The following is a 26,492-nucleotide window of genomic DNA, read 5'->3' on the forward strand; positions in this document are numbered from 1 at the left end:
CAGCTATATCTACTGTATCTATTATATTATGACAGACCAGCAAGATCTACTCTATCTATTATATTATGACATTATGACAGACCAGCAAGATCGACTGTATCTATTAAATTATGACAGACTAGCTAGATCTACTGTCTCTAATATATTATGACAGACCAGCTAGATCTACATACTTTACTATATTATGACAGACCAGCTAGATCTACTGTCTCTATTATACTATGACAGACCAGGAATATCTACTCTATCTATTATATTATGACAGACCAGCTAGATCTACTGTCTCTACTATATTATGACAGACCAGCTAGATCTACTGTCTCTATTATACTATGACATACCAGCTATATCTACTGTCTCTATTATATTATGACAGACCAGCTATATCTACTGTATCTATTATATTATGACAGACCAGCAAGATCTACTCTATCTATTATATCATGACAGACCAGCAAGATCTACTATATCTATTATATTATGACAGACCAGCAAGATCTACTCTATCTATTATATTATGACAGACAAGCTAGATCTACTGTCTCTACTATATTATGACAGACCAGCTAGATCTACTGTCTCTATTATATTATGACAGACCAGCTAGATCTACTGTATCTATTATATTCTGACAGACCAGCTAGATCTACTGTAGCAATTATATTATTACAGACCAGCTAGATCTACCTTCTTTACTATATTATGACAGACCAGCTAGATCTACTGTCTCTATTATATTATGACAGACCAGCTAGATCTACTGTCTCTATTATATATTGACAGACCAGCTAGATCTACTGTCTCTAATATATTATGACAGACCAGCTAGATCTACTGTCTCTATTATATTAAGACAGACCAGCAAGATCTACTCTATCTTTTATATTATGACAGGCCAACTAGATCTACTGTCTCTACTATATTGTTACAGACCGGCTAGATCTACTGTAGCAATTATATTATTACAGACCAGCTAGATCTACCTTCTTTACTATATTATGACAGACCAGCTAGATCTACTGTCTCTATTATATTATGACAGACCAGCTAGATCTACTGTCTCTATTATATATTGACAGACCAGCTAGATCTACTGTCTCTAATATATTATGACAGACCAGCTAGATCTACTGTATCTATTATATTATGACAGACCAGATAGAACTACTGTCCCTATTATATTATGACAGACCAGCTAGATCTACTGTCTCTACTATATTGTTACAGACCGGCTAGATCTACTGTAGCAATTATATTATGACAGACCAGCTAGATCTACTGTCTCTATTATATTATGACAGACCAGCTAGATCTACTGTATCTATTATATTCTGACAGACCAGCTAGATCTACTGTAGCAATTATATTATTACAGACCAGCTAGATCTACCTTCTTTACTATATTATGACAGACCAGCTAGATCTACTGTCTCTATTATATTATGACAGACCAGCTAGATCTACTGTCTCTATTATATATTGACAGACCAGCTAGATCTACTGTCTCTAATATATTATGACAGACCAGCTAGATCTAATGTCTCTACTATATTATGACAGACCAGCTAGATCTACATACTTTACTATATTATGACAGACCAGCTAGTTCTACTGTCTCTACTATATTATGACAGACCAGCTAAATCTACTGTCTCTATTATATTCTGACAGACCAGCTAGATCTACTGTAGCAATTATATTATGACAGACCAGCTAGATCTACCTTCTTTACTATATTATGACAGACCAGCTAGATCTACCTTCTTTACTATATTATGATAGACCAGCTAGATCTACTGTCTCTACTATATTATGACAGACCAGCTAGATCTACTCTATCTATTATATTATGACAGACCAGCTAGATCTACTGTCTCTATTATACTATGACATACCAGCTATATCTACTGTCTCTATTATATTATGACAGACCAAATATATCTACTGTATCTATTATATTATGACAGACCAGCAAGATCTACTCTATCTATTATATTATGACAGACCAGCAAGATCTACTCTATCTACTATATTATGACAGACCAGCAAGATCTACTCTATCTATTATATTATGACAGACCAGCAAGATCTACTCTATCTATTATATTATGACAGACCAGCAAGATCTACTCTATCTATTATATTATGACAGACCAGCTGGATCGACTGTATCTATTAAATTATGACAGACCAGCTAGATCTACTGTCTCTAATATATTATGACAGACCAGCTAGATCTACTCTATCTATTATATTATGACAGACCAGCAAGATCTACTCTATCTATTATATTATGACAGACCAGCAAGATCTACTCTATCTATTATATTATGACAGACCAGCAAGATCTACTCTATCTATTATATTATGACAGACCAGCAAGATCTACTCTATCTATTATATTATGACAGACCAGCAAGATCGACTGTATCTATTAAATTATGACAGACTAGCTAGATCTACTGTCTCTAATATATTATGACAGACCAGCTAGATCTACATACTTTACTATATTATGACAGACCAGCTAGATCTACTGTCTCTATTATACTATGACAGACCAGGAATATCTACTCTATCTATTATATTATGACAGACCAGCTAGATCTACTGTCTCTACTATATTATGACAGACCAGCTAGATCTACTGTCTCTATTATACTATGAAAGTACAAGCTATATCTACTGTCTCTATTATATTATGACAGACCAGCTATATCTACTGTATCTATTATATTATGACAGACCAGCAATATCTACTCTATCTATTATATCATGACAGACCAGCAAGATCTACTATATCTATTATATTCTGACAGACCAGCTAGATCTACTCTATCTATTATATTATTACAGACCAGCTAGATCTACCTTCTTTACTATATTATGACAGACCAGCTAGATCTACTGTCTCTATTATATTATGACAGACCAGCTAGATCTACTGTCTCTATTATATATTGACAGACCAGCTAGATCTACTGTCTCTAATATATTATGACAGACCAGCTAGATCTACTGTCTCTATTACATTAAGACAGACCAGCAAGATCTACTCTATCTTTTATATTATGACAGGTCAACTAGATCTACTGTATCTATTATATTATGACAGACCAGATAGAACTACTGTCCCTATTATATTATGACAGACCAGCTAGATCTACTGTCTCTACTATATTGTGACAGACCGGCTAGATCTACTGTAGCAATTATATTATTACAGACCAGCTAGATCTACCTTATTTACTATATTCTGACATACCAGCTATATCTACTGTCTCTATTATATTATGAAAGACCAAATATATCTACTGTATCTATTATATTATGACAGACCAGCAAGACCTATTCTATCTCCTATATTATGACAGACCAGCTAGATCTACTGTCTCTATTATATTATGACAGACCAGCTAGATCTACTGTATCTATTTCTTATGACAGACCAGCTAGATCTACTGTCTCTAATATATCATGACAGACCAGCTAGATCTACATACTTTACTATATTATGACAGACCAGCTAGTTCTACTGTCTCTACTATATTATGACAGACCAACTAAATCTACTGTCTCTATTATATTCTGACAGACCAGCTAGATCTACTGTAGCAATTATATTATGACAGACCAGCTAGATCTACCTTCTTTACTATATTATGACAGACCAGCTAGATCTACCTTCTTTACTATATTATGATAGACCAGCTAGATCTACTGTCTCTACTATATTATGACAGACCAGCTAGATCTACTCTATCTATTATATTATGACAGACCAGCTAGATCTACTGTCTCTGCTATATTATGACAGACCAGCTAGATCTACTGTCTCTATTATACTATGACATACCAGCTATATCTACTGTCTCTATTATATTATGACAGACCAAATATATCTACTGTATCTATTATATTATGACAGACCAGCAAGATCTACTCTATCTATTATATTATGACAGACCAGCAAGATCTACTCTATCTATTATATTATGACAGACCAGCAAGATCTACTCTATCTATTATATTATGACAGACCAGCAAGATCTACTCTATCTATTATATTATGACAGACCAGCAAGATCTACTCTATCTATTATATTATGACAGACCAGCTGGATCGACTGTATCTATTAAATTATGACAGACCAGCTAGATCTACTGTCTCTAATATATTATGACAGACCAGCTAGATCTACTCTATCTATTATATTATGACAGACCAGCAAGATCTACTCTATCTATTATATTCTGACAGACCAGCTAGATCTACTGTAGCAATTATAATATGACAGACCAGCTAGATCTACCTTCTTTACTATATTATGACAGACCAGCTAGATCTACCTTCTTTACTATATTATGATAGACCAGCTAGATCTACTGTCTCTACTATATTATGACAGACCAGCTAGATCTACTCTATCTACTATATTATGACAGACCAGCTAGATCTACTGTCTCTATTATACTATGACATACCAGCTATATCTACTGTCTCTATTATATTATGACAGACCAAATATATCTACTGTATCTATTATATTATGACAGACCAGCAAGATCTACTCTATCTATTATATTATGACAGACCAGCAAGATCTACTCTATCTATTATATTATGACAGACCAGCAAGATCTACTCTATCTATTATATTATGACAGACCAGCAAGATCTACTCTATCTATTATATTATGACAGACCAGCAAGATCTACTCTATCTATTATATTATGACAGACCAGCTGGATCGACTGTATCTATTAAATTATGACAGACCAGCTAGATCTACTGTCTCTAATATATTATGACAGACCAGCTAGATCTACTCTATCTATTATATTATGACAGACCAGCAAGATCTACTCTATCTATTATATTATGACAGACCAGCAAGATCTACTCTATCTGTTATATTATGACAGACCAGCAAGATCGACTGTATCTATTAAATTATGACAGACTAGCTAGATCTACTGTCTCTAATATATTATGACAGACCAGCTAGATCTACATACTTTACTATATTATGACAGACCAGCTAGATCTACTGTCTCTATTATACTATGACAGACCAGGAATATCTACTCTATCTATTATATTATGACAGACCAGCTAGATCTACTGTCTCTACTATATTATGACAGACCAGCTAGATCTACTGTCTCTATTATACTATGAAAGTACAAGCTATATCTACTGTCTCTATTATATTATGACAGACCAGCTATATCTACTGTATCTATTATATTATGACAGACCAGCAAGATCTACTCTATCTATTATATTATTACAGACCAGCTAGATCTACCTTCTTTACTATATTATGACAGACCAGCTAGATCTACTGTCTCTATTATATATTGACAGACCAGCTAGATCTACTGTCTCTAATATATTATGACAGACCAGCTAGATCTACTGTCTCTATTACATTAAGACAGACCAGCAAGATCTACTCTATCTTTTATATTATGACAGGTCAACTAGATCTACTGTATCTATTATATTATGACAGACCAGATAGAACTACTGTCCCTATTATATTATGACAGACCAGCTAGATCTACTGTCTCTACTATATTGTGACAGACCGGCTAGATCTACTGTAGCAATTATATTATTACAGACCAGCTAGATCTACCTTATTTACTATATTCTGACATACCAGCTATATCTACTGTCTCTATTATATTATGAAAGACCAAATATATCTACTGTATCTATTATATTATGACAGACCAGCAAGACCTATTCTATCTCCTATATTATGACAGACCAGCTAGATCTACTGTCTCTATTATATTATGACAGACCAGCTAGATCTACTGTATCTATTTCTTATGACAGACCAGCTAGATCTACTGTCTCTAATATATCATGACAGACCAGCTAGATCTACATACTTTACTATATTATGACAGACCAGCTAGTTCTACTGTCTCTACTATATTATGACAGACCAACTAAATCTACTGTCTCTATTATATTCTGACAGACCAGCTAGATCTACTGTAGCAATTATATTATGACAGACCAGCTAGATCTACCTTCTTTACTATATTATGACAGACCAGCTAGATCTACCTTCTTTACTATATTATGATAGACCAGCTAGATCTACTGTCTCTACTATATTATGACAGACCAGCTAGATCTACTCTATCTATTATATTATGACAGACCAGCTAGATCTACTGTCTCTACTATATTATGACAGACCAGCTAGATCTACTGTCTCTATTATACTATGACATACCAGCTATATCTACTGTCTCTATTATATTATGACAGACCAAATATATCTACTGTATCTATTATATTATGACAGACCAGCAAGATCTACTCTATCTATTATATTATGACAGACCAGCAAGATCTACTCTATCTATTATATTATGACAGACCAGCAAGATCTACTCTATCTATTATATTATGACAGACCAGCAAGATCTACTCTATCTATTATATTATGACAGACCAGCAAGATCTACTCTATCTATTATATTATGACAGACCAGCTGGATCGACTGTATCTATTAAATTATGACAGACCAGCTAGATCTACTGTCTCTAATATATTATGACAGACCAGCTAGATCTACTCTATCTATTATATTATGACAGACCAGCAAGATCTACTCTATCTATTATATTCTGACAGACCAGCTAGATCTACTGTAGCAATTATAATATGACAGACCAGCTAGATCTACCTTCTTTACTATATTATGACAGACCAGCTAGATCTACCTTCTTTACTATATTATGATAGACCAGCTAGATCTACTGTCTCTACTATATTATGACAGACCAGCTAGATCTACTCTATCTACTATATTATGACAGACCAGCTAGATCTACTGTCTCTATTATACTATGACATACCAGCTATATCTACTGTCTCTATTATATTATGACAGACCAAATATATCTACTGTATCTATTATATTATGACAGACCAGCAAGATCTACTCTATCTATTATATTATGACAGACCAGCAAGATCTACTCTATCTATTATATTATGACAGACCAGCAAGATCTACTCTATCTATTATATTATGACAGACCAGCAAGATCTACTCTATCTATTATATTATGACAGACCAGCAAGATCTACTCTATCTATTATATTATGACAGACCAGCTGGATCGACTGTATCTATTAAATTATGACAGACCAGCTAGATCTACTGTCTCTAATATATTATGACAGACCAGCTAGATCTACTCTATCTATTATATTATGACAGACCAGCAAGATCTACTCTATCTATTATATTATGACAGACCAGCAAGATCTACTCTATCTGTTATATTATGACAGACCAGCAAGATCGACTGTATCTATTAAATTATGACAGACTAGCTAGATCTACTGTCTCTAATATATTATGACAGACCAGCTAGATCTACATACTTTACTATATTATGACAGACCAGCTAGATCTACTGTCTCTATTATACTATGACAGACCAGGAATATCTACTCTATCTATTATATTATGACAGACCAGCTAGATCTACTGTCTCTACTATATTATGACAGACCAGCTAGATCTACTGTCTCTATTATACTATGAAAGTACAAGCTATATCTACTGTCTCTATTATATTATGACAGACCAGCTATATCTACTGTATCTATTATATTATGACAGACCAGCAAGATCTACTCTATCTATTATATCATGACAGACCAGCAAGATCTACTATATCTATTATATTATGACAGACCAGCAAGATCTACTCTATCTATTATATTATGACAGACAAGCTAGATTTACTGTCTCTACTATATTATGACAGACCAGCTAGATCTACTGTCTCTATTATATTATGACAGACCAGCTAGATCTACTGTATCTATTATATTCTGACAGACCAGCTAGATCTACTGTAGCAATTATATTATTACAGACCAGCTAGATCTACCTTCTTTACTATATTATGACAGACCAGCTAGATCTACTGTCTCTATTATATTATGACAAACCAGCTAGATCTACTGTCTCTATTATATATTGACAGACCAGCTAGATCTACTGTCTCTAATATATTATGACAGACCAGCTAGATCTACTGTCTCTATTACATTAAGACAGACCAGCAAGATCTACTCTATCTTTTATATTATGACAGGTCAACTAGATCTACTGTATCTATTATATTATGACAGACCAGATAGAACTACTGTCCCTATTATATTATGACAGACCAGCTAGATCTACTGTCTCTACTATATTGTGACAGACCGGCTAGATCTACTGTAGCAATTATATTATTACGGACCAGCTAGATCTACCTTATTTACTATATTCTGACATACCAGCTATATCTACTGTCTCTATTATATTATGAAAGACCAAATATATCTACTGTATCTATTATATTATGACAGACCAGCAAGACCTATTCTATCTCCTATATTATGACAGACCAGCTAGATCTACTGTCTCTATTATATTATGACAGACCAGCTAGATCTACTGTATCTATTTCTTATGACAGACCAGCTAGATCTACTGTCTCTAATATATCATGACAGACCAGCTAGATCTACATACTTTACTATATTATGACAGACCAGCTAGTTCTACTGTCTCTACTATATTATGACAGACCAACTAAATCTACTGTCTCTATTATATTCTGACAGACCAGCTAGATCTACTGTAGCAATTATATTATGACAGACCAGCTAGATCTACCTTCTTTACTATATTATGACAGACCAGCTAGATCTACCTTCTTTACTATATTATGATAGACCAGCTAGATCTACTGTCTCTACTATATTATGACAGACCAGCTAGATCTACTCTATCTATTATATTATGACAGACCAGCTAGATCTACTGTCTCTACTATATTATGACAGACCAGCTAGATCTACTGTCTCTATTATACTATGACATACCAGCTATATCTACTGTCTCTATTATATTATGACAGACCAAATATATCTACTGTATCTATTATATTATGACAGACCAGCAAGATCTACTCTATCTATTATATTATGACAGACCAGCAAGATCTACTCTATCTATTATATTATGACAGACCAGCAAGATCTACTCTATCTATTATATTATGACAGACCAGCAAGATCTACTCTATCTATTATATTATGACAGACCAGCAAGATCTACTCTATCTATTATATTATGACAGACCAGCTGGATCGACTGTATCTATTAAATTATGACAGACCAGCTAGATCTACTGTCTCTAATATATTATGACAGACCAGCTAGATCTACTCTATCTATTATATTATGACAGACCAGCAAGATCTACTCTATCTATTATATTCTGACAGACCAGCTAGATCTACTGTAGCAATTATAATATGACAGACCAGCTAGATCTACCTTCTTTACTATATTATGACAGACCAGCTAGATCTACCTTCTTTACTATATTATGATAGACCAGCTAGATCTACTGTCTCTACTATATTATGACAGACCAGCTAGATCTACTCTATCTACTATATTATGACAGACCAGCTAGATCTACTGTCTCTATTATACTATGACATACCAGCTATATCTACTGTCTCTATTATATTATGACAGACCAAATATATCTACTGTATCTATTATATTATGACAGACCAGCAAGATCTACTCTATCTATTATATTATGACAGACCAGCAAGATCTACTCTATCTATTATATTATGACAGACCAGCAAGATCTACTCTATCTATTATATTATGACAGACCAGCAAGATCTACTCTATCTATTATATTATGACAGACCAGCAAGATCTACTCTATCTATTATATTATGACAGACCAGCTGGATCGACTGTATCTATTAAATTATGACAGACCAGCTAGATCTACTGTCTCTAATATATTATGACAGACCAGCTAGATCTACTCTATCTATTATATTATGACAGACCAGCAAGATCTACTCTATCTATTATATTATGACAGACCAGCAAGATCTACTCTATCTGTTATATTATGACAGACCAGCAAGATCGACTGTATCTATTAAATTATGACAGACTAGCTAGATCTACTGTCTCTAATATATTATGACAGACCAGCTAGATCTACATACTTTACTATATTATGACAGACCAGCTAGATCTACTGTCTCTATTATACTATGACAGACCAGGAATATCTACTCTATCTATTATATTATGACAGACCAGCTAGATCTACTGTCTCTACTATATTATGACAGACCAGCTAGATCTACTGTCTCTATTATACTATGAAAGTACAAGCTATATCTACTGTCTCTATTATATTATGACAGACCAGCTATATCTACTGTATCTATTATATTATGACAGACCAGCAAGATCTACTCTATCTATTATATCATGACAGACCAGCAAGATCTACTATATCTATTATATTATGACAGACCAGCAAGATCTACTCTATCTATTATATTATGACAGACAAGCTAGATCTACTGTCTCTACTATATTATGACAGACCAGCTAGATCTACTGTCTCTATTATATTATGACAGACCAGCTAGATCTACTGTATCTATTATATTCTGACAGACCAGCTAGATCTACTGTAGCAATTATATTATTACAGACCAGCTAGATCTACCTTCTTTACTATATTATGACAGACCAGCTAGATCTACTGTCTCTATTATATTATGACAAACCAGCTAGATCTACTGTCTCTATTATATATTGACAGACCAGCTAGATCTACTGTCTCTAATATATTATGACAGACCAGCTAGATCTACTGTCTCTATTACATTAAGACAGACCAGCAAGATCTACTCTATCTTTTATATTATGACAGGTCAACTAGATCTACTGTATCTATTATATTATGACAGACCAGATAGAACTACTGTCCCTATTATATTATGACAGACCAGCTAGATCTACTGTCTCTACTATATTGTGACAGACCGGCTAGATCTACTGTAGCAATTATATTATTACAGACCAGCTAGATCTACCTTATTTACTATATTCTGACATACCAGCTATATCTACTGTCTCTATTATATTATGAAAGACCAAATATATCTACTGTATCTATTATATTATGACAGACCAGCAAGACCTATTCTATCTCCTATATTATGACAGACCAGCTAGATCTACTGTCTCTATTATATTATGACAGACCAGCTAGATCTACTGTATCTATTTCTTATGACAGACCAGCTAGATCTACTGTCTCTAATATATCATGACAGACCAGCTAGATCTACATACTTTACTATATTATGACAGACCAGCTAGTTCTACTGTCTCTACTATATTATGACAGACCAACTAAATCTACTGTCTCTATTATATTCTGACAGACCAGCTAGATCTACTGTAGCAATTATATTATGACAGACCAGCTAGATCTACCTTCTTTACTATATTATGACAGACCAGCTAGATCTACCTTCTTTACTATATTATGATAGACCAGCTAGATCTACTGTCTCTACTATATTATGACAGACCAGCTAGATCTACTCTATCTATTATATTATGACAGACCAGCTAGATCTACTGTCTCTACTATATTATGACAGACCAGCTAGATCTACTGTCTCTATTATACTATGACATACCAGCTATATCTACTGTCTCTATTATATTATGACAGACCAAATATATCTACTGTATCTATTATATTATGACAGACCAGCAAGATCTACTCTATCTATTATATTATGACAGACCAGCAAGATCTACTCTATCTATTATATTATGACAGACCAGCAAGATCTACTCTATCTATTATATTATGACAGACCAGCAAGATCTACTCTATCTATTATATTATGACAGACCAGCAAGATCTACTCTATCTATTATATTATGACAGACCAGCTGGATCGACTGTATCTATTAAATTATGACAGACCAGCTAGATCTACTGTCTCTAATATATTATGACAGACCAGCTAGATCTACTCTATCTATTATATTATGACAGACCAGCAAGATCTACTCTATCTATTATATTCTGACAGACCAGCTAGATCTACTGTAGCAATTATAATATGACAGACCAGCTAGATCTACCTTCTTTACTATATTATGACAGACCAGCTAGATCTACCTTCTTTACTATATTATGATAGACCAGCTAGATCTACTGTCTCTACTATATTATGACAGACCAGCTAGATCTACTCTATCTACTATATTATGACAGACCAGCTAGATCTACTGTCTCTATTATACTATGACATACCAGCTATATCTACTGTCTCTATTATATTATGACAGACCAAATATATCTACTGTATCTATTATATTATGACAGACCAGCAAGATCTACTCTATCTATTATATTATGACAGACCAGCAAGATCTACTCTATCTATTATATTATGACAGACCAGCAAGATCTACTCTATCTATTATATTATGACAGACCAGCAAGATCTACTCTATCTATTATATTATGACAGACCAGCAAGATCTACTCTATCTATTATATTATGACAGACCAGCTGGATCGACTGTATCTATTAAATTATGACAGACCAGCTAGATCTACTGTCTCTAATATATTATGACAGACCAGCTAGATCTACTCTATCTATTATATTTTGACAGACCAGCAAGATCTACTCTATCTATTATATTATGACAGACCAGCAAGATCTACTCTATCTATTATATTATGACAGACCAGCAAGATCGACTGTATCTATTAAATTATGACAGACTAGCTAGATCTACTGTCTCTAATATATTATGACAGACCAGCTAGATCTACATACTTTACTATATTATGACAGACCAGCTAGATCTACTGTCTCTATTATACTATGACAGACCAGGAATATCTACTCTATCTATTATATTATGACAGACCAGCTAGATCTACTGTCTCTACTATATTATGACAGACCAGCTAGATCTACTGTCTCTATTATACTATGAAAGTACAAGCTATATCTACTGTCTCTATTATATTATGACAGACCAGCTATATCTACTGTATCTATTATATTATGACAGACCAGCAAGATCTACTCTATCTATTATATCATGACAGACCAGCAAGATCTACTATATCTATTATATTATGACAGACCAGCAAGATCTACTCTATCTATTATATTATGACAGACAAGCTAGATCTACTGTCTCTACTATATTATGACAGACCAGCTAGATCTACTGTCTCTATTATATTATGACAGACCAGCTAGATCTACTGTATCTATTATATTCTGACAGACCAGCTAGATCTACTGTAGCAATTATATTATTACAGACCAGCTAGATCTACCTTCTTTACTATATTATGACAGACCAGCTAGATCTACTGTCTCTATTATATTATGACAGACCAGCTAGATCTACTGTCTCTATTATATATTGACAGACCAGCTAGATCTACTGTCTCTAATATATTATGACAGACCAGCTAGATCTACTGTCTCTATTACATTAAGACAGACCAGCAAGATCTACTCTATCTTTTATATTATGACAGGTCAACTAGATCTACTGTATCTATTATATTATGACAGACCAGATAGAACTACTGTCCCTATTATATTATGACAGACCAGCTAGATCTACTGTCTCTACTATATTGTGACAGACCGGCTAGATCTACTGTAGCAATTATATTATTACAGACCAGCTAGATCTACCTTATTTACTATATTCTGACATACCAGCTATATCTACTGTCTCTATTATATTATGAAAGACCAAATATATCTACTGTATCTATTATATTATGACAGACCAGCAAGACCTATTCTATCTCCTATATTATGACAGACCAGCTAGATCTACTGTCTCTATTATATTATGACAGGCCAGCTAGATCTACTGTATCTATTTCTTATGACAGACCAGCTAGATCTACTGTCTCTAATATATCATGACAGACCAGCTAGATCTACATACTTTACTATATTATGACAGACCAGCTAGTTCTACTGTCTCTACTATATTATGACAGACCAACTAAATCTACTGTCTCTATTATATTCTGACAGACCAGCTAGATCTACTGTAGCAATTATATTATGACAGACCAGCTAGATCTACCTTCTTTACTATATTATGACAGACCAGCTAGATCTACCTTCTTTACTATATTATGATAGACCAGCTAGATCTACTGTCTCTACTATATTATGACAGACCAGCTAGATCTACTCTATCTATTATATTATGACAGACCAGCTAGATCTACTGTCTCTACTATATTATGACAGACCAGCTAGATCTACTGTCTCTATTATACTATGACATACCAGCTATATCTACTGTCTCTATTATATTATGACAGACCAGCAAGATCTACTCTATCTATTATATTATGACAGACCATCAAGATCTACTCTATCTATTATATTATGACAGACCAGCAAGATCTACTCTATCTATTACATTATGACAGACCAGCTGGATCGACTGTATCTATTAAATTATGACAGACCAGCTAGATCTACTGTCTCTAATATATTATGACAGACCAGCTAGATCTACTCTATCTATTATATTATGACAGACCAGCAAGATCTACTCTATCTATTATATTCTGACAGACCAGCTAGATCTACTGTAGCAATTATAATATGACAGACCAGCTAGATCTACCTTCTTTACTATATTATGACAGACCAGCTAGATCTACCTTCTTTACTATATTATGATAGACCAGCTAGATCTACTGTCTCTACTATATTATGACAGACCAGCAAGATCTACTCTATCTATTATATCATGACAGACCAGCAAGATCTACTATATCTATTATATTATGACAGACCAGCAAGATCTACTCTATCTATTATATTATGACAGACAAGCTAGATCTACTGTCTCTACTATATTATGACAGACCAGCTAGATCTACTGTCTCTATTATATTATGACAGACCAGCTAGATCTACTGTATCTATTATATTCTGACAGACCAGCTAGATCTACTGTAGCAATTATATTATTACAGACCAGCTAGATCTACCTTCTTTACTATATTATGACAGACCAGCTAGATCTACTGTCTCTATTATATTATGACAGACCAGCTAGATCTACTGTCTCTATTATATATTGACAGACCAGCTAGATCTACTGTCTCTAATATATTATGACAGACCAGCTAGATCTACTGTCTCTATTACATTAAGACAGACCAGCAAGATCTACTCTATCTTTTATATTATGACAGGTCAACTAGATCTACTGTATCTATTATATTATGACAGACCAGATAGAACTACTGTCCCTATTATATTATGACAGACCAGCTAGATCTACTGTCTCTACTATATTGTGACAGACCGGCTAGATCTACTGTAGCAATTATATTATTACAGACCAGCTAGATCTACCTTATTTACTATATTCTGACATACCAGCTATATCTACTGTCTCTATTATATTATGAAAGACCAAATATATCTACTGTATCTATTATATTATGACAGACCAGCAAGACCTATTCTATCTCCTATATTATGACAGACCAGCTAGATCTACTGTCTCTATTATATTATGACAGACCAGCTAGATCTACTGTATCTATTTCTTATGACAGACCAGCTAGATCTACTGTCTCTAATATATCACGACAGACCAGCTAGATCTACATACTTTACTATATTATGACAGACCAGCTAGTTCTACTGTCTCTACTATATTATGACAGACCAACTAAATCTACTGTCTCTATTATATTCTGACAGACCAGCTAGATCTACTGTAGCAATTATATTATGACAGACCAGCTAGATCTACCTTCTTTACTATATTATGACAGACCAGCTAGATCTACCTTCTTTACTATATTATGATAGACCAGCTAGATCTACTGTCTCTACTATATTATGACAGACCAGCTAGATCTACTCTATCTATTATATTATGACAGACCAGCTAGATCTACTGTCTCTACTATATTATGACAGACCAGCTAGATCTACTGTCTCTATTATACTATGACATACCAGCTATATCTACTGTCTCTATTATATTATGACAGACCAGCAAGATCTACTCTATCTATTATATTATGACAGACCAGCAAGATCTACTCTATCTATTATATTATGACAGACCAGCAAGATCTACTCTATCTATTATATTATGACAGACCAGCTGGATCGACTGTATCTATTAAATTATGACAGACCAGCTAGATCTACTGTCTCTAATATATTATGACAGACCAGCTAGATCTACTCTATCTATTATATTATGACAGACCAGCAAGATCTACTCTATCTATTATATTCTGACAGACCAGCTAGATCTACTGTAGCAATTATAATATGACAGACCAGCTAGATCTACCTTCTTTACTATATTATGACAGACCAGCTAGATCTACCTTCTTTACTATATTATGATAGACCAGCTAGATCTACTGTCTCTACTATATTATGACAGACCAGCTAGATCTACTGTCTCTACTATATTATGACAGACCAGCTAGATCTACTGTCTCTATTATACTATGACATACCAGCTATATCTACTGTCTCTATTATATTATGACAGACCAAATATATCTACTGTATCTATTATATTATGACAGACCAGCAAGATCTACTCTATCTATTATATTATGACAGACCAGCAAGATCTACTCTATCTATTATATTATGACAGACCAGCAAGATCTACTCTATCTATTATATTATGACAGACCAGCAAGATCTACTCTATCTATTATATTATGACAGACCAGCAAGATCTACTCTATCTATTATATTATGACAGACCAGCTGGATCGACTGTATCTATTAAATTATGACAGACCAGCTAGATCTACTGTCTCTAATATATTATGACAGACCAGCTAGATCTACTCTATCTATTATATTATGACAGACCAGCAAGATCTACTCTATCTATTATATTATGACAGACCAGCAAGATCTACTCTATCTATTATATTATGACAGACCAGCAAGATCTACTCTATCTATTATATTATGACAGACCAGCTAGATCTACTTTCTCTAATATATTATGACAGACCAGCTGGATCGACTGTATCTATTAAATTATGACAGACCAGCTAGATCTACTGTCTCTATTATATTATTACAGACCAGTTAGATCTACTGTCTCTACCATATTATGACAGCATCTAGATCTACTGTACGTTCTATAGTATTACAGACCAGCTAGATCTACTGTCTCTATTACATTATGACAGACAAGCTAGATCTACTGTCCCTACTATATTACTACAGCCCAGATACATCGACTGTCTCTATTATATTATGACAGACCAGCTACATCTACTGTCTCTATTATATTAACCCAGGTGTTCATACTGAACCTAATCAGGATTAACCCAGGTGTTCATACTGAACCTAATCAGGATTAACCCAGGTATTCATACTGAACCTAGTCAGGATTAACCCAGGTGTTCTCATTTAGGCTTACTTACCTGACTCCAGAACTCCAGTCTCTGACTAACTTAGACAAATTTAAGCCACGTTCAGGAAAGCTACTTAAATGTCCTAGTTTAACTAGTCTTGGCTTTATCTAAGCCCTGCAAGGTCTGAATCAAACGTAATGTCCAATGGGATTGATCTGTTTGATCCAGTTGTTTGTTTCAGTTTTCAGTTGTCGAATCCTTTAACAAATTGTTGATTTCAGAAATGTTCATTTTCAACAAATTGGTTGTAAAGTGATACTAAACTTACATACAAGGCACTATTTTGACATAGTGGAAGATATACTGAATTGATACTGTTTTTCATACTATGATGGACCAAGATAAAAGTTAAATAAAATTAAGTCTGTTGATTGGTTGGTCATTGGGTTAATTTGTTTTGTAAAAATATGTTGTTCTGCCCCAGAACAAGGCAGTTAAACCACTGTTCCCTGTTAGGCAATCACTGTAAATAAAAATGTGTTCTTAACTGACTTGCCCAGTTAAATAAAGGTTAAATAAAATTAAGTCTGTTGATTGCCAGTCATGAGGTTAATTAGTTTTGCAATTTGTTCAAATCAAATCAAGCTTTATTTTTACAGCACATTTCAGACATGGATGCAACACAATGACTTAACAGGAAAAAACAAATATAAACCAATGAAAATAAACAGAAATATTTAGTACACAACAAACATAAGAGGATAAAAAAAACAGGAGATTAACAACTGAAAAACTAATGAGCATCCTACGGCAAATCCAATGATTAAAATATGAACAATTGGATGCAGTATTCAACCATAAGGAGATGGAAAAGCCATTGTAATAGTGTAACTGTGACACCAATCAGTGCGCCCTACGTGCTAGCGAGCTATACGGGCTAAAGTCCAACCTCAATACATAAATGGAAAAACCAAAGTCTGTAACACCTTCTCCTTTAAGACAACAAATATATCCTACATTTTTGTTGGACACCACCAACAGAAAACAACTTCCATTTCTCATATAATCAACTACAATATAAACATGGTGTCGACTGGCTGTTAATTGCACAATTGCATTGTGTCCATGTTCTGTCCTATAAGAATTTCAAAGGAAGAGAAAATGTGTCAAAGAATAGTATTACAAGCATTTAAATATATGTATATTAAATACATATTAAAAGGTTTGACGTTTCCAAAATGGGATAGTATTGTAGATGTAACGTTTCCAAAATGGGATAGTATTGTCCATGAACGTTTCCAAAACGGGATAGTATTGTACGTGTAACGTTTATGCCCCCTTGTGAGTTAATAGTATTGCATGCTGTAGCAGGCTATATAATCTCGTCTGGACAGGTCACGGTCCTTAGTTAGTTAACCTTAGCTGGTTCATTATCACAAAAGTGGGAACTGCTCTAGATTGGAAACTTACGTTAATGAAGTGTAAAGACATGATTGGCTTTATGGAAACGATATACAATATATGTGAAATAATTTAGTCGGGGGAAATAATCCAAACCTAGTTGTGCCTAGTTAGGACATAACGTTATCTAGCTAGATAACGTTGCTGTACTGTAGCTCATACAACGCCGACGGTCAAACCCGGCTTTCTAATATTTCCGGTAATTAACTATCGTAAGGTTTGGAAGATATTCACAGAAAACCATAATTGTCTTCGTTATTCATTATTAGTATGTTTTATTAGTATATATAAATAATTTCGAGACATATTCAGAGCCAAACATCAACCCAACTTAACCTTTTTAACTTGTTGTCGCATCCAAACTTGTCACCATCGTTTTCAGTTGTAATTGCGAAGTTCCCGGAAGAAGTCCAGCAACAACGGAGGTTCCTCGATGAACACACCTTCTAACAAGTTCTTTGAAGAACCTCTAGGGGCTGTTTTTCATTGACCAAGAACCCTACGGTTCATAGGGGATCTGAGAACAACTCCAGTTGAACCCTTCATTTTTAGAGTTGTAATCGGATCTATTTACTCTCAGATTCAAAACATGATGATTATCATCAACGATCAAGTCAGCTGCTGCTGCTCCAATACAGTATGAAGGTGAACTGATCATAATGATTAAGTTAATTAAAATGAACTAGTGAAACTGTTAAAAAAATAGTATATGGCATATTAAATATATTACTCTGTTGTTATCATATAGCAACATCATGGAATATTGTACATCATATTAGCATCAATATACATTATTGTTTCATTCAATTTCACATAATAAGGATATTTAATATTTTCAAGTTCAGAAGTCAGAACCCATCACCTGCTATGTAAAAGAGACAGAAGAATGCACAATGTTCAATGCTATCTGGGATCCTTGGGACATCCCTACCCTAAACCCTAACCTTAACCATTTTAAATGTCAACTTCAACGGGCTAGGGACGTCCCAAGGATGTACCTGAAAGTACATGATCTAAGTAATTGATAGTTGGTATTCAGCAGTCATTAAGCCTTAATTACTTTAATGAACTACTAAAAATGTGATTTTGTCAGACAGCAGCTCTACACATTATTGACTGACTGATCCATTCATCCTTCCATCCCTCCTCAGCCTTCCTCTCCTCTGAAGACCCAGTGAGGGTGGAGCTCAGTCAGAGAGCTGTTGAGGGACTGGTTAGGAAGAACACTTCTATAGCCAGAGAGGTGAGAGGTCACACATGGTTTAGATGGTAAATATTTATGTCTCATCACATCAGTAAAAGGTTCATCTGTTCCATCATCCATATTTATTTACATTACTGAAAATTATCCACTGATATTGGTGTAATTTCTCACCCCTTCTGGCTGTATATGAAAGCTAATTTCCCCTCAGGCACACATATTTGTTCTTTGATATTATGAAGGTAATTTGTGTAGAATGTACTTTACCCCACATCTCTTTACATTGCTTATGCATATTTGGTGGCCTGACCTTGTCAAAGGCCCATCGTGGTTGTTCTGAACCTAATGCAGCTTAGAGTGATCGGATGACAAAAGTCACATTTAGGTGCCAGGTGTTACTGAGGCCATAGATGCTCCATATCCATTACTTTGAATGTTTTATATAATATGACAAAATGTGTTTCTTTCTGTGTTACAGGGGCAGTCAAGAAATGGAACGGCAGGGCCACAGAACATGACATAAGCAGAGCTGTGGGAGACCACCTCAAGCCCCTGGTAGAGCCGGGGGTGGTGTTTACCACTCCACCACGCCTTCAGTAGGCTGGAAAAGTGGGATTGATCTGTTTGATCCATTTGTTTGTTTCAGTTTGCAGTAGTTGAATCCTTTCACATGGTATTGATACTGATTTTCGGATCAAGAGTTTGTCGATTGGTCGGCCATTGGGTTCATTTGTTGAAATCAAATCAAGCTTTATTTGTACAGCACATTTCAGAAATGAATGCAACACAATGGCTTCACAGGAAAAAAACAATGAAAATAAACAGAAATATTTAGTACACAACAAACAGAAGCCTAATGAGCACCCTAAGAAAATGCCATTGATTAAAATATTAATTGAATGCAATATCCAACCCCCCAAAAAGAAAAACCCACACCAAACTTAAAGACAGGAAGTAAACCAAAAAGGTGGAGCAACTAAAGTTCTTGACTCTCTTAAATAGAACCTGGACCAGCTCAGGTGAAACACCTTCCCACTAATGAGATGGGCAAGCCTGCACAGGTGTAACACATACCGACTAACGAGGTGACACCAATCAGTGCGTCCTACGTGCTAAAGAGCTAGACGTGCTGAAGTCCAACCTCAAAACATAAATGGAAAAACCAAAGCCTGGAACACTTTCCCCCTTAAGACAACAAATATATCCTATATTTTTGTTGGACAAGTTTGCTCAAAGCCAACAGAAAACAACTTCCATTTCACATTATAATCAACTACAATGCTTCACCTTCACCAATATAAACATGGTGTCTACTGGCTGTCAACAATTAAAAACAAGAAAAAACACCTAATCCTAAATAATAATAAACAATTGTATTATTGTATTATTATTACTTCTTCTTTCTATAGAATCCTAAAATTCACTAGTTTCTCAAACTCTCGTCTTCCTAAAACTCACTAGCTTCTAGAACTCTCGTCTTCCTAAAACTCACTAGCTTCTCGAACTCTCATCCCCTTGGAACGAGCCCAAACAAAACTCAAATCAAATTGTATTAGTCACATGCGCCGAATACAACAGTGAAATGCTTCCTCACGAGCCCCTAACCAACAGTGCCGTTTCAATACGGAAAAGAATAAGAGATAAAACTCCAAACACACTGGCTAAATGCAAAACACAAATCTTTTTGACCCCAGAGATATTCAGCAACCAAATTTTCCTTACCACGGACATGTCTGATTTCAAGAGGAAACTCCTGCGATATCCGTGGTAACTTTCCACCTCACTGCGGAGCTTCTCTCTCTTTTCAGGGTTCACTCAATAGGCATGTTGTTGGATCAGGGCCAAGTCCCCAATGTCATGCTCTAGTACATTTGATTTGGCACATGTGAGAATTAACCAAAACAGGGCAACAATGTCAACATAATTGTACCAAAAAATTGTCAGTTGGTTGCATGAATAAATATCACTACCAAATGTTACATGAAATGTAAATATGAAATATTTGATTGCATAGTCATATTTTCAACATCTTTTCAATGACATTTTGCTTGGTGGGATAGCCCAATGTGAAAACACAGTTTTAACGTGTCCAAATCAATAACCAATATGCAGAAACAGTTTGGGATAAATTGAAATCCTAACATGTGCGATATACACAAAGATCTGCCACAATAATCATATTCCTTGTATTTTTTCAAACAAGCTCCTTATAATAAACTGCACAAGCACCAAAAACGCTGTTGTTTTGACAAGTAGCAATAAATCACTGATATCGATTTGTGGGGAAATTAGGTTGTACGTGCTGTTGAAACTGACACAACAAAAAAAACACATGGAAATGGGAGATATATTTTTCCTCACTGGTTAGAGGACAACCTGCAGAAGAGTCAGCTACATTTGGGAGTGATGCATTTAAATTTAGGGGTCGCTAAACAAGGGAATGCAACAGTTATTTGTCATCACTCATCGATATCATGCTAAAATCATTTGTGCGAGAGGAGGGAGATGAGGTTGCACGTCCTGTTAAAACTAACAGCTCAAAAACCACACGGAATCTGGGAGTAATGTGTACATCCCTGGTTAGAGGACAATTTGTAGAAAACGGCTAGCTACATTTTGATTCAAGTGGGTCGCCAACGTGGTAAGTTTAACACAACTCCTAATTGTCCCTAGAATTTCTAAGCAAACAGCTGGAGGCAGGGCTTTCTCCTATAGAGCTACATTTTTATGGAATGGTCTGCCTACCCATGTGAGACGCAGACTCGGCTCAACCTTTAAGTCTTTAATGAAAACTCATCTCTTCAGTTGGTCATATGATTGAGTGTAGTCTGGCCCAGGAGTGTGAAGGTGAACAGAAAGGATCTGGATCAACGAACTGCCCTTGCTGTCTCTGCCTGGCCGGATCCCCTCTCTCCACTGGGATTCTCTGCCTCTAACCCTATTACAGGGGCTGAGTCACTGGCTCAGGAGGAGTGCGTCACTTGAGTGGGTTGAGTCACTGACATGATCTTCGTGCCTGGGTTGGCACACCCCTTTGGGTTGTGCCGTGGCGGAGAACTTTGTGGGCTATACTCTCTCTATACCTTGTCTCAGGACGGTAAGTTGGTGGTTGAAGATATCCCTCTAGTGGTGTGGGGGCTGTGCTTTGGCAAAGTGGGTGGGGTTATATCCTTCATGTTTGGTCCTGTCCGGGGGTATCATCGGATGGGGCCACAGTGTCTCCTGACCCCTCCTGTCTCAGCCTCCGGTATTTATGCTGTAGTAGTTTGTGTGTCGGAGGGCTAGGGTCAGTTTGTTATATCTGGAGTACTTCTCCTGTCTTATCCGGTGTCCTGTGTGAATTTAAGTATGCTCTATCTAATTCTCTCTTTATTTCTCTCTCTCTGAGGACCTGAGCCCTAGGACCAGGCCTCAGGACTACCTGGCATGATGACTCCTTGCTGCCCCCAGTCCACCTGGCCGTGCTGCTGCTCCAGTTTCAACTGTTCTGCCTGTGGCTATGGAACCCTGACCTGTTCACCTGTCGTGCTACCTGTTCCAGACCTGCTGTTTTCAACTCTCTAGAGACAGCAAGAGTGGTAGAGATACTCTTAATGATCGCCTATCCTGATGTGCTGACCAGTTGCACCCTCGACAACTTCTGTGATTATTATTTGACCATGGTGGTCATTTCTGAACATTTGAACATCTTGGCCATGTTCTGTTATGATCTCCACCCGGCACAGCCAGAAGAGGACTGGCCACCACTCATAGCCTTGTTCCTCGGTTTTGGCATTTCTTGGGAGTTTGTCCTAGCCACCGTGCTTCTACACCTGAATTGCTTGCTGTTTGGGGTTTTAGTCTGGGTTTCTGAGATATCAGCTGATGTAAGAAGGGCTATATAAATACATTTGATTTGATCTCTTATTTTGTTTGTCTATTTTTGTTAAATCACATAAATAGTACTCTTCCATTTCAGAGCCTGGATTTTTCACCTGGATTTCCCCCCTGAGGCTAATATCCATATCATGTTGAAATCAGTTCTTAACTACCTTATTTTCTCAATAACATTCTCTCTCCTTCACTTCATCCCTCTCTCCCCTTCTCCCTAAATCCTCTAGGTTATATCAGCTGTGTCGGTGAACCACTCCTCCATCTGAACTGGCTACATAGAGGACACAGCATGATCAGAGGTGAGAGGTCAATTGGTCAGGTCAACAGGAAGTATTATTAAAGAGATGCTTTACATTGAAATACAGATAGATGCAGTAGTCCCAGAGTTAATGATCCCAGGTCAGTTTTGCATTTCACCTCCTGATTGATGACTAACAATGTTAGAATAAAAAATAAAAACACAAGGCTTAAACATGCTCTCTCTCTCGTCTGCAGATATGTTTTGTTGTGAGAGGATGCCAACCCCCAGTCCCATCATCGCCACCTCTCCATCTTTTAAGATAACCTTTGGGCCGACTAGAGACACTATTATGTAATTGTGATGTACTGAGAGAATATTTAGCTGCCTTCCCTGCTCCTATGTGTTTACCTCTTTCCCTTTCTGTCTTTTACACCTCCTCCTCTTTCTTCCTCTGTTTTTATAATTCACAACAGATGTGCATTGAAGTACAGATTGAACTTGTATTGATAACACTTGGATAATGAGCTTTTCCATAAACGTTTCACATTCTCTACTGGTTGAAATGAAGTGTAATGTGATGAAATACTCCACCTATCCTGTGTTTATCAGATCAAATCAGATGAAGGAAATTAGATATTGAGATGAACCGGTGTTAAGAGTATTTACATGATGCATAGGAAGTGTAGTGTAGTGTTTTTTAACATTATATTTCTGTATATATTAATTAACTAGTTAAATCCTGTTTCTAGTCTATTAGTTACAATGTGTAACCATTGATGTCCCAGGACCAAGATTGGTAAATACTTTTGAAGTGTATAATTGTAATACATACATGCAGACACAGCATCATTCAAAGACTGGAATTTGATACTCCTGGTATTGGATATGACTGAAAAATAATCTCAAATACATTCATACCTAAACTGCACCTTTATTTGCCAAGGTAGAGTACATGATCAGTGAAGATATTAAATGTACAGGCTACAATGTGGGGATCTCATGCATGGTAATAACTACATGTATATACGACTTGCATCCTTGGTACAACATGATATTATATTCTACTCAATCCACAGGCTTCATTAATGTCATTCAGGCTGTTTGAAAATATTTTTATTTAAAAAAAAATATTTCCACGACAATAGCAATAGCAAGGAACGCTTACAAAATTGTACATTAAATTTGCAGTAAATTCTTCAGCTAGATTCTATACATCCACTGTTTCACAAAATGACAACCTGGTTTGCTGGTTGTTTCAGGAGTCACTAAAACAACCAGAATTACAATTTCATACTAATGTCACAACACCCATAAAGCTAGCCAGCTTAACGTAAAGCTAACTGCTAAATCGCGATTTTCGTAAATGAACTATGATTTTCCTGTCAACTGTACATGTTTTTTTACTGACATTATAATCCTTTACATTTCTGTCCAGTTCTGTGTAGGGGTACACCTCACTCCTAGTATTTCTGTCCGCCATCTTTGCTGATGAAAGTCAAACAGTCACTAGTCTCTGGTGCAGCAGCGTTCTAACGGTCCTACTGTCACGAGTGCAGCAGCCTCCAAGTGCCGGACCGGTAGAACGTTTAGATGCGATGGAACGGTTGACCCCAAAAAATTATTCACAGAAAAAAATATAATGACTGATATTGATTTATTTAGGGGGGGCTAATGAATATTTTAGTTATAGTGACGTCCCTGATTCCTACCCTTTAACCTTTTGTCTGAAAATAACATATACATTTTACTCAACTGCGTTACCCACTCCAATCAGCAGATGGCTGTGTGGGAATTTATGGTTATGCGGCTAGTGTGACGTCTAATCTAGTGGACGGAAATCTTCTTTCAACAGCAGCAACAATAGTTAGTCAGACACCTCAGTAGCTTGCAAGACAAAATAGCCGAACCAATATATCGCTTTAGTGTATATTAGCCACTGTGTTTTAAACCCACTTCTGTCGTCTTGGTTAGTTTTCCGATTTAATTTCATATTTACGGTGTTGTTATTATTCAGCTAGCGGTCTGGTGAAGTTAGCATTAGCCTAGCTAACATCCCCGACCATGCGGTCACTAAGCTACTCTCCTTCTAATGAAGAGGAGGATATCACAGTAAAACAAGAAGTAGAGGGTGAGGCCGTTACTGTGAAAGAAGAGGAAGACATGTTCAGAGTGAAAGAGGAGGAGGATGTTACAGTAAAAGGAGAGGATGAAGCAGTTTATGGAGTGAAAGAGGAGGAGGAGATGACTGTTACATCCAAAAAGGAGGAGGAAGAAGAGGAGGAAACTGGATATCTGGGCCCGGTTTCCCAAACGCATATTAAGGCATCCAATGGTTCTAACGATGAATTAAGCCATAAGATGGTTTTGAGAAACCGTT

General features: G+C 35.7%; 1 long non-coding RNA gene across 1 annotated transcript; it reads left to right on the plus strand.

The window, feature by feature from the left end:
- Positions 1 to 24,027: 24,027 nt before the first annotated feature.
- LOC118954942 lies at positions 24,028 to 24,700 on the plus strand. Its single transcript, XR_005044933.1, has 2 exons — positions 24,028 to 24,173; positions 24,370 to 24,700. It is a non-coding gene; the product is annotated as an uncharacterized LOC118954942 (long non-coding RNA).
- The last annotated feature ends 1,792 nt before the right edge of the window (positions 24,701 to 26,492 follow it).

This window comes from Oncorhynchus mykiss, unplaced genomic scaffold, assembly GCF_013265735.2.
Source record: "Oncorhynchus mykiss isolate Arlee unplaced genomic scaffold, USDA_OmykA_1.1 un_scaffold_397, whole genome shotgun sequence".
Classification (NCBI taxonomy): Eukaryota; Metazoa; Chordata; class Actinopteri; order Salmoniformes; family Salmonidae; genus Oncorhynchus; species Oncorhynchus mykiss.